The sequence below is a fragment of the Heterodontus francisci genome, chromosome 10 (assembly GCF_036365525.1).
Source record: "Heterodontus francisci isolate sHetFra1 chromosome 10, sHetFra1.hap1, whole genome shotgun sequence".
Lineage (NCBI taxonomy): Eukaryota > Metazoa > Chordata > Chondrichthyes > Heterodontiformes > Heterodontidae > Heterodontus > Heterodontus francisci.
This window is the reverse complement of record NC_090380.1, coordinates 112,607,593-112,615,597: the sequence shown is the minus strand read 5'-3', so window position 1 is coordinate 112,615,597 and position 8,005 is coordinate 112,607,593. Positions and strand designations below refer to the sequence as shown.

Here is an 8,005-nt window from a genome sequence, read left to right as displayed (position 1 = left end):
CATGATCTCAGCAGGGAATACTTGCCGCTGTTCCGTCTTGCTCTGCAGGCAAGCGATAGATTGACAGCTGGCTCGGAGAAAGTCACTGTTTTGGCTCACTTCCCAGGTTCTGCTAGTGCTTAGGTAGTAACGTAGCCCAGGACCCCTCCCCCTTCATTTTTATTTTGGGTGGGGGGGAAGGGGGAAAGCGAGGAAGAAGACAGCCAAGATCTGACCGCACCCTGCTCTCTCATTTAAAAGAACAAAAACCCTGCTTCTCCTCTCCCAACTCTAGAACGTCCATTTTCTTTTTTTTTCATTGTGCTTTAGGAAGAGTGACTTTGACTATTCTGATCTGGAGACGTTCAGCTGTAGTTTAGTTGCTGGCAGCCCTAGTCCATTTTAATATGGTTTCCACCCACACCTCACCCCCGCCCCCCTAAAATTGGCACCTTAATACATGTTAATATATCACATGGTACAATCTGTGATCTCGGCACTTTAAAAAGAGAGAATCAAACGGTGGGGAACAGGAATGGTCGTCCATGTTTTCGATCAGGGCTATCGATAGGTTTAAAGAGTGGCCAAGTCTCTGGTATATCAGCCTTCAGACATCTAGAGTGAGGTAAGCTCACGGATATTGCATCTGCTCCCGATGAAAAGCCAATTAAATGTGCCCTGTTGGTAGCATTTCTATTTTTATCAGCAGCTCAATCTGTCATGATTTTTCCGTCAAATCACTTTTGAATTCTGCGATTATTTTTTTTAATTTGGCACACTCGTTCTCCCCAGAACACTCGGCCAATTTGAATGGTTGCTTTTAATCTGCGTTGCGGTTAGTTGAGCTGTTTCTGGTGGGGAAATTACGGGCTATGTTTTATGTGTGGAACTTTTTGCTAAGTTTTGTTAAAATTGAGGGGTGAGTGGAGGGTTAGAGTCAGCCAGAATTCCTCTCCTCCTCACCAACTCACACAGTCACACTCAGGAGCATCTCAAAGGTGGAGCAACCCATGTCTCCCCACCCCCTCCCAAACCCCATCGCAATGCTCCTCAGCGACCCCAAGCAAACAGGGTCTGTAAAAACTCAGACTCTGAGATTAGGGAAAAGGAGAATTGTTACGGAGGGCCCTAGTGCCTCACCCTTGTACTCTCCCATGCATTCAGTCTGTCAGGCCACATTTGCAGCCAGTGCTCCAGGGTACTGAGAATCAGCGATGAGGCCCCAGCAACCGAATGTGGCACTTTTCCAAAGTCAACCTCCACAGAGGCAGCATGCTGTAAAAACCTGAAACCTTTGCTTGCCTTACACTTGGGATTACTTGCTTCAATTGGCAGTGAGCCACCATGTCGGGGGGTGCGGGGGAGAGTTTTACAGAAACTTCAATGGCGAGAACCGTAAATCTTCCATTTTTTATAATGTTCTATTCAGATTTTTAAAAAGTGCAGTTTAGTTTAGGAACTTAAACTGCTCGACATTAACCCATTCAAAACCCATCCACTTGCTCTGAGTTAAAATTCAGTTCATATGCGTGTATTAACAGCATGTTAGGCAGGGCCTGTCTGATCAGTCAAAACAGTGCTTAGCTGGGATCTCCTTGTTATTCCTCTTTCTGCTCCAATTTTCACCCCCTGGCCCCCAACACCCCCTGCTCCCACCCCCCAACCCCCGTCAATCCAAGACCTTCGTGTCAGCTGTGGCTCAGTGGGTAGCACTCTTGCCACTCAGTCAGAATTTGTGGGTTCAAAAACCGACTCTCGAGACTTGAGTACATAATCTAGGCTGACACTTCCAGTGCAGTGCTGAGAAAGTGCTGCCCTGTCAGAGGTGCCAGCTTTCAGATGAGATGTTAAACCAAGGTCCCTCTCAGGTGGATGTAAAAGATCCCATGGTACTATGACAAAGAAGAGCAATGAAACTCTCCTCAAAGGTTTGGGCCAATGTTCATCCCTCAACTGGGACCTGAAAACAGATTACTGGTCACTATTACATTGCTGTTTGTGGGAGCTTGCTGTGCACAAGTTGGCGGCCACCTTTCCTACATCACGATAGTGACTAACTTTGAAAGAACTTCATTGGCTGCATTGGTGAGATGAGAGTAACTGCCCTTGACGTCAATGCAGCATTTGACCGAGTATAGCATCAAAGAGCCCTAGCAAACCTGGAGTCAATGGGAATCAGGGGGAAAACTCTCTGCTGGTTGGAGTCATACCTCGTGCAAAGGAAGATGGCTGTGGTTGTTGGAGGTCAATCATCTGAGCTCCAGGACATCACTGCAGGAGTTCCTCAGGGTAGTGTCCTAGGCCCAACCATCTTCAGCTGCTTCATCAATGACCTTCCCTTCAATCATAAGGTCAGAAGTGGGGATGTTTGCTGATGATTGCATAATGTTCAGCACCATTCGCGACTCCTCAAATACTGAAGCAGTCCATGTAGAAATGCAGCAAGATCTGGACAATATCCAGGCTTGGGCTGATAAGTGGCAAGTAACATTTGCGCCACACAAGTGCCAGGCAATGACCATCTCCAACAAGAGAGAATTTAACCATCTCCCCTTGACATTCAATGGCATTAACATTGCTGAATTCCCCACTATCAACATCCTAGGGGCTACCATTGACCAGAAACTGAACTGGAGTAGCCATATAAATACCGTGGCTACAAGAGCAGGTCAGAGGCTAGGAATCCTGCGGCGAGTCATTCACCTCCTGACTCCCTAAAACCTGTCCACCATCTACAAGGCACAAGTCAGGAGTGTGATGGAATACTCTCCACTTGCCTGGATGGGTGCAGCTCCAACAACACTCAAGAAGCTCGACACCATCCAGGACAAAGCAGCCTGCTTGATTGGCACACCACGCACGAACATTCACTCCCTCCACCACCGACACACAGTGGCAGCGGTGTGTACCATCTACAAGATGCACTACAGCAACGCACCGAGGCTCCTTAGACAGCACCTTCCAAACCCGCGACCTCTACCACCTCGAAGGACAAGAGCAGCAGATGCATGGGAAAATCACCACCTGCAAGTTCCCGTCCAAGTCACACACCATCCTGACTTGGAACTATATCGCCGTTCCTTCACTGTCGCTGGGTCAAAATCTTGGAACTCCCTTCCTAACAGCACTGTGGGTGTACCTACCCCAAATGGACTGCAGCGGTTCAAGAAGGCAGCTCACCACCACCTTCTCAAGGGCAATTAGGGATGGGCAATAAATGCTGGCATAGCCAGTAATGCCCACATCCCATGAATGAATAAAAAAAATATGCTTTGCAGAAGCCTAAAGTTGTGAAAGGTATTATAGAAATACAAGTCTTTCTTTTCTCTGTTACCTCAGCCCTGTGTCCAGTCTTCATGTATGAGGGATAGACACTGTCAGGAGAGAGGAGCTGATCCCATCCTTTCGCAGATTCTACAGACATTTCCAAGCCTGGATTACTGGATAGCCACTGGGCCAATATCCAGAAGTCCAGGCTAATTTCCTGGGGACGTGAGTTCAAATCCCACCATGGCAGCTCGTGGAATTTAAATTCAATCAATTAATTTAAAAAATCTGTAATTGAAAGCTAGTCTCAGTGATGATGTCATGAAACTATCATTGATTGTTGTAAAAACCCTTCTGGTTCACTAATGTCCTTTAGGGAAGGAAATCTGACGTCCTTACCTGGTCTGGCCGACATGTGACTCCAGACCCACAGCAATGTGGTTGATCTTAACTTCCCTCTGAAATGGCCTGGTAAGCCAGTCAGTTTCAAGGGCAATTAGGGATGGGCACAAAATGCTGGCCTTGCCAGCGATGCCCACATCCCATGAAAGAATAAAAAAAGATTAGCGTTTAGGAATACTGTCTTCATTTTTGTCCTTGGCCTAACCCAGGCTGTTAAAGCCAATTGCAAAAGCCACAACTGCTGCCTCAGCTGAAATCAGTTCACTCAACACAGACTGAGGATTGAGCCTGCACACTTTTTTATGTTTATTCGCAGGATCTGGGCATCACTGCCCATTTCTAGTTGTCCCTCGCAAAGGTAGTGGTGAGCTGCCTTCTTGAACCACTGCAGCCTATGTGCAGAATGCACTTCTACAGTGCTGTTAGGGAGGGGGTTCCAGCATTTTGACCCAGCAACAATGAAGGAATTGCCAATACATGTCCAAGTCAGGCTGGCGTGTGAGAGGACAATCCAGCAGAGACAGGGAACTATAACCAGGAATAAAAACAAGAAATGCTGGAAATACTCAGCAGGTCTGGCAGCATCTGTGGAGAGAGAAGCAGAGTTAACGTTTCAGGTCAGTGACCCTTCTTCAGAACCTGGTCTGAAACGTTCATTGACCTGAAACATTAACTCTGCTTCTCTTTCCACAGATGCTGCCAGACCTGCTGAGTATTTCCAGCATTTCTTGTTTTTATTTCAAGATTTCCAGCATCCGCAGTATTTTGCTTTTATTTAACTATAACCAGGAACTCACACCAACTTTTTAAATTCATTCACAGAATGTGGGAGCCATGGGCAAGGCTGGCATTTATTGCCCATCCCTAATTGCCCTTGAGCCACCTGAGTGGCTTGCTATACCATTTTAGAGGGCAGTTAGGAGTCAGCCATATTGCTGTGGGACTGGAATCACATATAGGCAGACCGGGTAAGGATGTTAGATTTCCTTCTCTGAAGGTAATCGTGAGCCAGATGGGTTTTTATGACAATTCAGTAGTTTCATGGTCACCATGACTGAGACTAGCTTTTTATTCATTTATTTAACTGAATTTAAATTCCCCAACTGATGCGGTGGGATTTGAACTCATGCCTCCAGTCCATTAGTCTGGGCCTCTAGGTTACTAGTCCAGTACCTTTGCTTGGAGGGAACTTGGAGGTGATGGTGTTCCCATGCACCTGCTCCCCTTGTCCTTCAAGTTGTTGGAGGCTGTGTGTTTGGAAGGTCCTGTTGAAGAAGACTTGGCAAGTTCTGAGTGTGTCCTGTAGATGGTACACACTGCACTGATTAATCTCAATGGCTCAGTAGTGTATAAGGATCCACCTATTGTGTTTCACTCTTTCTATTCAAGTTGGAGGAGCAATGATAAAACACAAGGTAATGAAATGGGTCTTCATGGCTGGTGTGGCAGTGTAGCTTGGCCTTTGAATCTGCGCTCCGTTGTTTGGTTTAGAACCAGCTGGAGAGAGAGAGAGGAAATGGCCCGGAGCAGGACGGCTCTGATTTGGTGAAGTTACTGAGCACCGGAGTCGAGGTATTCTCAGTAGAGTTAGTGAGATGATTAAGTTTGCTGGCTAAAGCTGGCATAACTGGCATGAGAGTGGTGGACTGGGGGCTGCCTTGCCCATGAGCTTAGGTTCTTCGGTATTGAGTTACATCGGCACAAACTGGGAATGTGGAGCCAAAATAGAATTACATCAAGTCTACAGTGCAGAAACAGGCCATTTAGTCCAACTGGTCCATGCTGGTGTTTCTGCTCCACATGACCCTCCTTCCACCCCTCTTCATCTAACCTGCTTAGCATATCCTTTTATTCCCATCTCCGTTATATCCTTATCTAGCTTCATCTTAAATGTGTCAATGTTATTCGCCTCAACTAATTCTTGTGGTGGCAAGTTCCACATTCTAACAACTCTGGGTAAAGAAGTTCCTCCTGAGCTCCTTATTGGATTTATTAGTGACTGTCTTATATTTTTGGCTCTAGTTTTTGACTCCCCCACAATTTTCTCTACATCTACCCTATCAAACCTTTTCATAATCTTAAAGACGTCTATCAGGTCACCTCTCAGTCTTCCCCTTTCTAAAGAGAGCCCAGCCTATTCAATGTTTCCTGATAGGTATAATTTCGAAGTTCTGGAATCATTCTTTGACATTTTTTTATGCACCTTCTCCAATGCTTATATTTCTATAATATAGTGAGCAGAACTATGCACAGTACTGTATGTGCGATATTTAATAGTAGGCAACTTATTGAGAAGCAGAACTTTAGGGTACAGTCTTTGAACATACGAATATATGATCTAGGAGCAGGAGTAGACCACTTGGCCCCTCGAGCCTGCTCTGCCATTCAATAAGATCATGGCTGATCTGTTTGTAATCTCAAATCCACATTCCTGCCTACCCACAATACCCTTTCACCCCCTTGTTTATCAAGAATCTATCTACCTCTGCCTTAAAAATAATCAAAGACTCTGCTTCCACTGCCTTTTGAGGAAGAGAGTTCCAAAGACGCATGAAGCTCTGAGAGAAAAAGTTTCTCCTTATCTCTGTCTTAAATGGGCGACCCTTTATTTATAAACAGTGACCCCTAATTCTAGATTCTCCCACAAGGGGGAACATCCACCCTGTCAAGGTCCCTCAGGATCTTACATGTTTCAATCAAGTCGCCTCTTACTCTTCTAAATTTCAGCTGATATAAGCCTAGCCTGTCCAACCTTTCCTCATAAGATAACACACCCATTCCAGGTATTGGTCTAGTAAACCTTCTCTGAACAGCTTTCAATGCATTTGCATCCTTCTTTAAATAAGGAGACAATACTGCACACAGTACTCCAGATGTAGTTTCACCAATGCCCTGTATAACTGAAGTATGACCTCCCTTCTTTTGTATTCGTCGCTTAAGCAAAGACTCTTTAAAGTTAACTGATCAGCAGTTAGTTTATAGTGGCCCCTCTAAATGATATATTGCACATCTTTTAGTCTTCAACTCTCTCCTCTTCAAACTGTCCTTGGCTTCAGTTCCATGGGTGTGGGCTCCCTCTAGCATCTGACCTTGGTGACCTTTGAAAATAAGTATTGGCCATTCAATCTTAAGGACCAGCATGACCTGATGTTCATAGGACATAGGAGCATTGGAGCAGGAGTAGGCCATTCAGCCCATCGAGCCTGCTCCACCATTCAATACAGTCATGGCTGATCATCCACTTCAATGCCTTTTCCCCACACTATCCTCATATCCCCTTATGCCATTGGTATTTAGAAATCTGTCAATCTCTGCTTTAAACATACTCAATGACTGAACTTCCACAGTCCCCGGGGGTAGAGAATTCCAAAGATTCACAACCCTCTGAGTAAAGAAATTTCTCCTCATCTCTGTCTTAATTGGCTTCCCCCTTATTTTGAAATTGTATCCCCTGGTTCTAGACTCACCAACCATGGGAAACATCTTACCTGCATCTACCCTGTCTATCCCTTTAAGTATTTTTTAGGTTTCAATGAGATCACCTCTCATTCTTCAAAACTCTAGAGAATACAGGCCCAGTTTCCCCAATCTCTCTTCATGAGACAGTCCCGCAAACCCGGGAACAAGTCTGGTGAACCTTTGTTGCACTCCCTCTATGGCAATAATATCCTTCCTAAGGTGAGGGGACCAAAATTGCACACAGTACTCCAAGTGCGGTCTAACCAAGTGCTGTACAATTGAAGTAAGACTTTACTACTCCTGTACTCAAATCCTCTTGTGATAAAGGCTAACATATCATTAGCCTTCCTAATTGCTTGTTGCAACTGCATGTTAACTTTCAGTGACTTATTGACAAGGAAACCCAAGTCCCTTGAGACATCTACACTTTCTAATCTCTTATTTTTTAAGAAATACTCTTCACATCTGTTCCTCCCAGCAAAGTGGATAACCTCACATTTTCCCACATTATATTCCATCTGCCACGTTCTTGCCCACTCACTAAGTCTGTCCTAATCCCCTTGAAGCCGTTTTACATCTTCCTCACAACATACATTCCCACCTAGTTTTGTGTCATTTGGTCCCCATGTTCAGACACAACACCTTTCAATATGGATCCGAGTGCAATGATTCAGAACAATGAACTTATTAGCGAGAGACAGCATGGTTTTGTGAAGGGGAGGTCGTGTCTTACTAATTTGATTGTGTTTTTTGAGGAAGTGAAGAAGATGATTGATGAGGGAAGGGCGGTGGATGTTGTCTATATGGACTTTAGTAAAGCCTTTGACAAGGTCCCGCATGGCAGACTGGTGCAAAAGGTGAAGTCACACGGGATCAGAGGTGAGCTGGCAAGATGGAT

General features: G+C 45.2%; 1 long non-coding RNA gene across 1 annotated transcript in view; it reads left to right on the top strand.

Moving 5' to 3' along the window:
* Positions 1 to 341: 341 nt before the first annotated feature.
* Positions 342 to 8,005, top strand: part of LOC137374271 (uncharacterized) — a 99,956-nt gene continuing 92,292 nt past the window's right edge. The window contains exon 1 of the long non-coding RNA XR_010975776.1: positions 342 to 604. This is a non-coding gene — a long non-coding RNA (uncharacterized lncRNA). The remainder of the gene's footprint in view (positions 605 to 8,005) is intronic.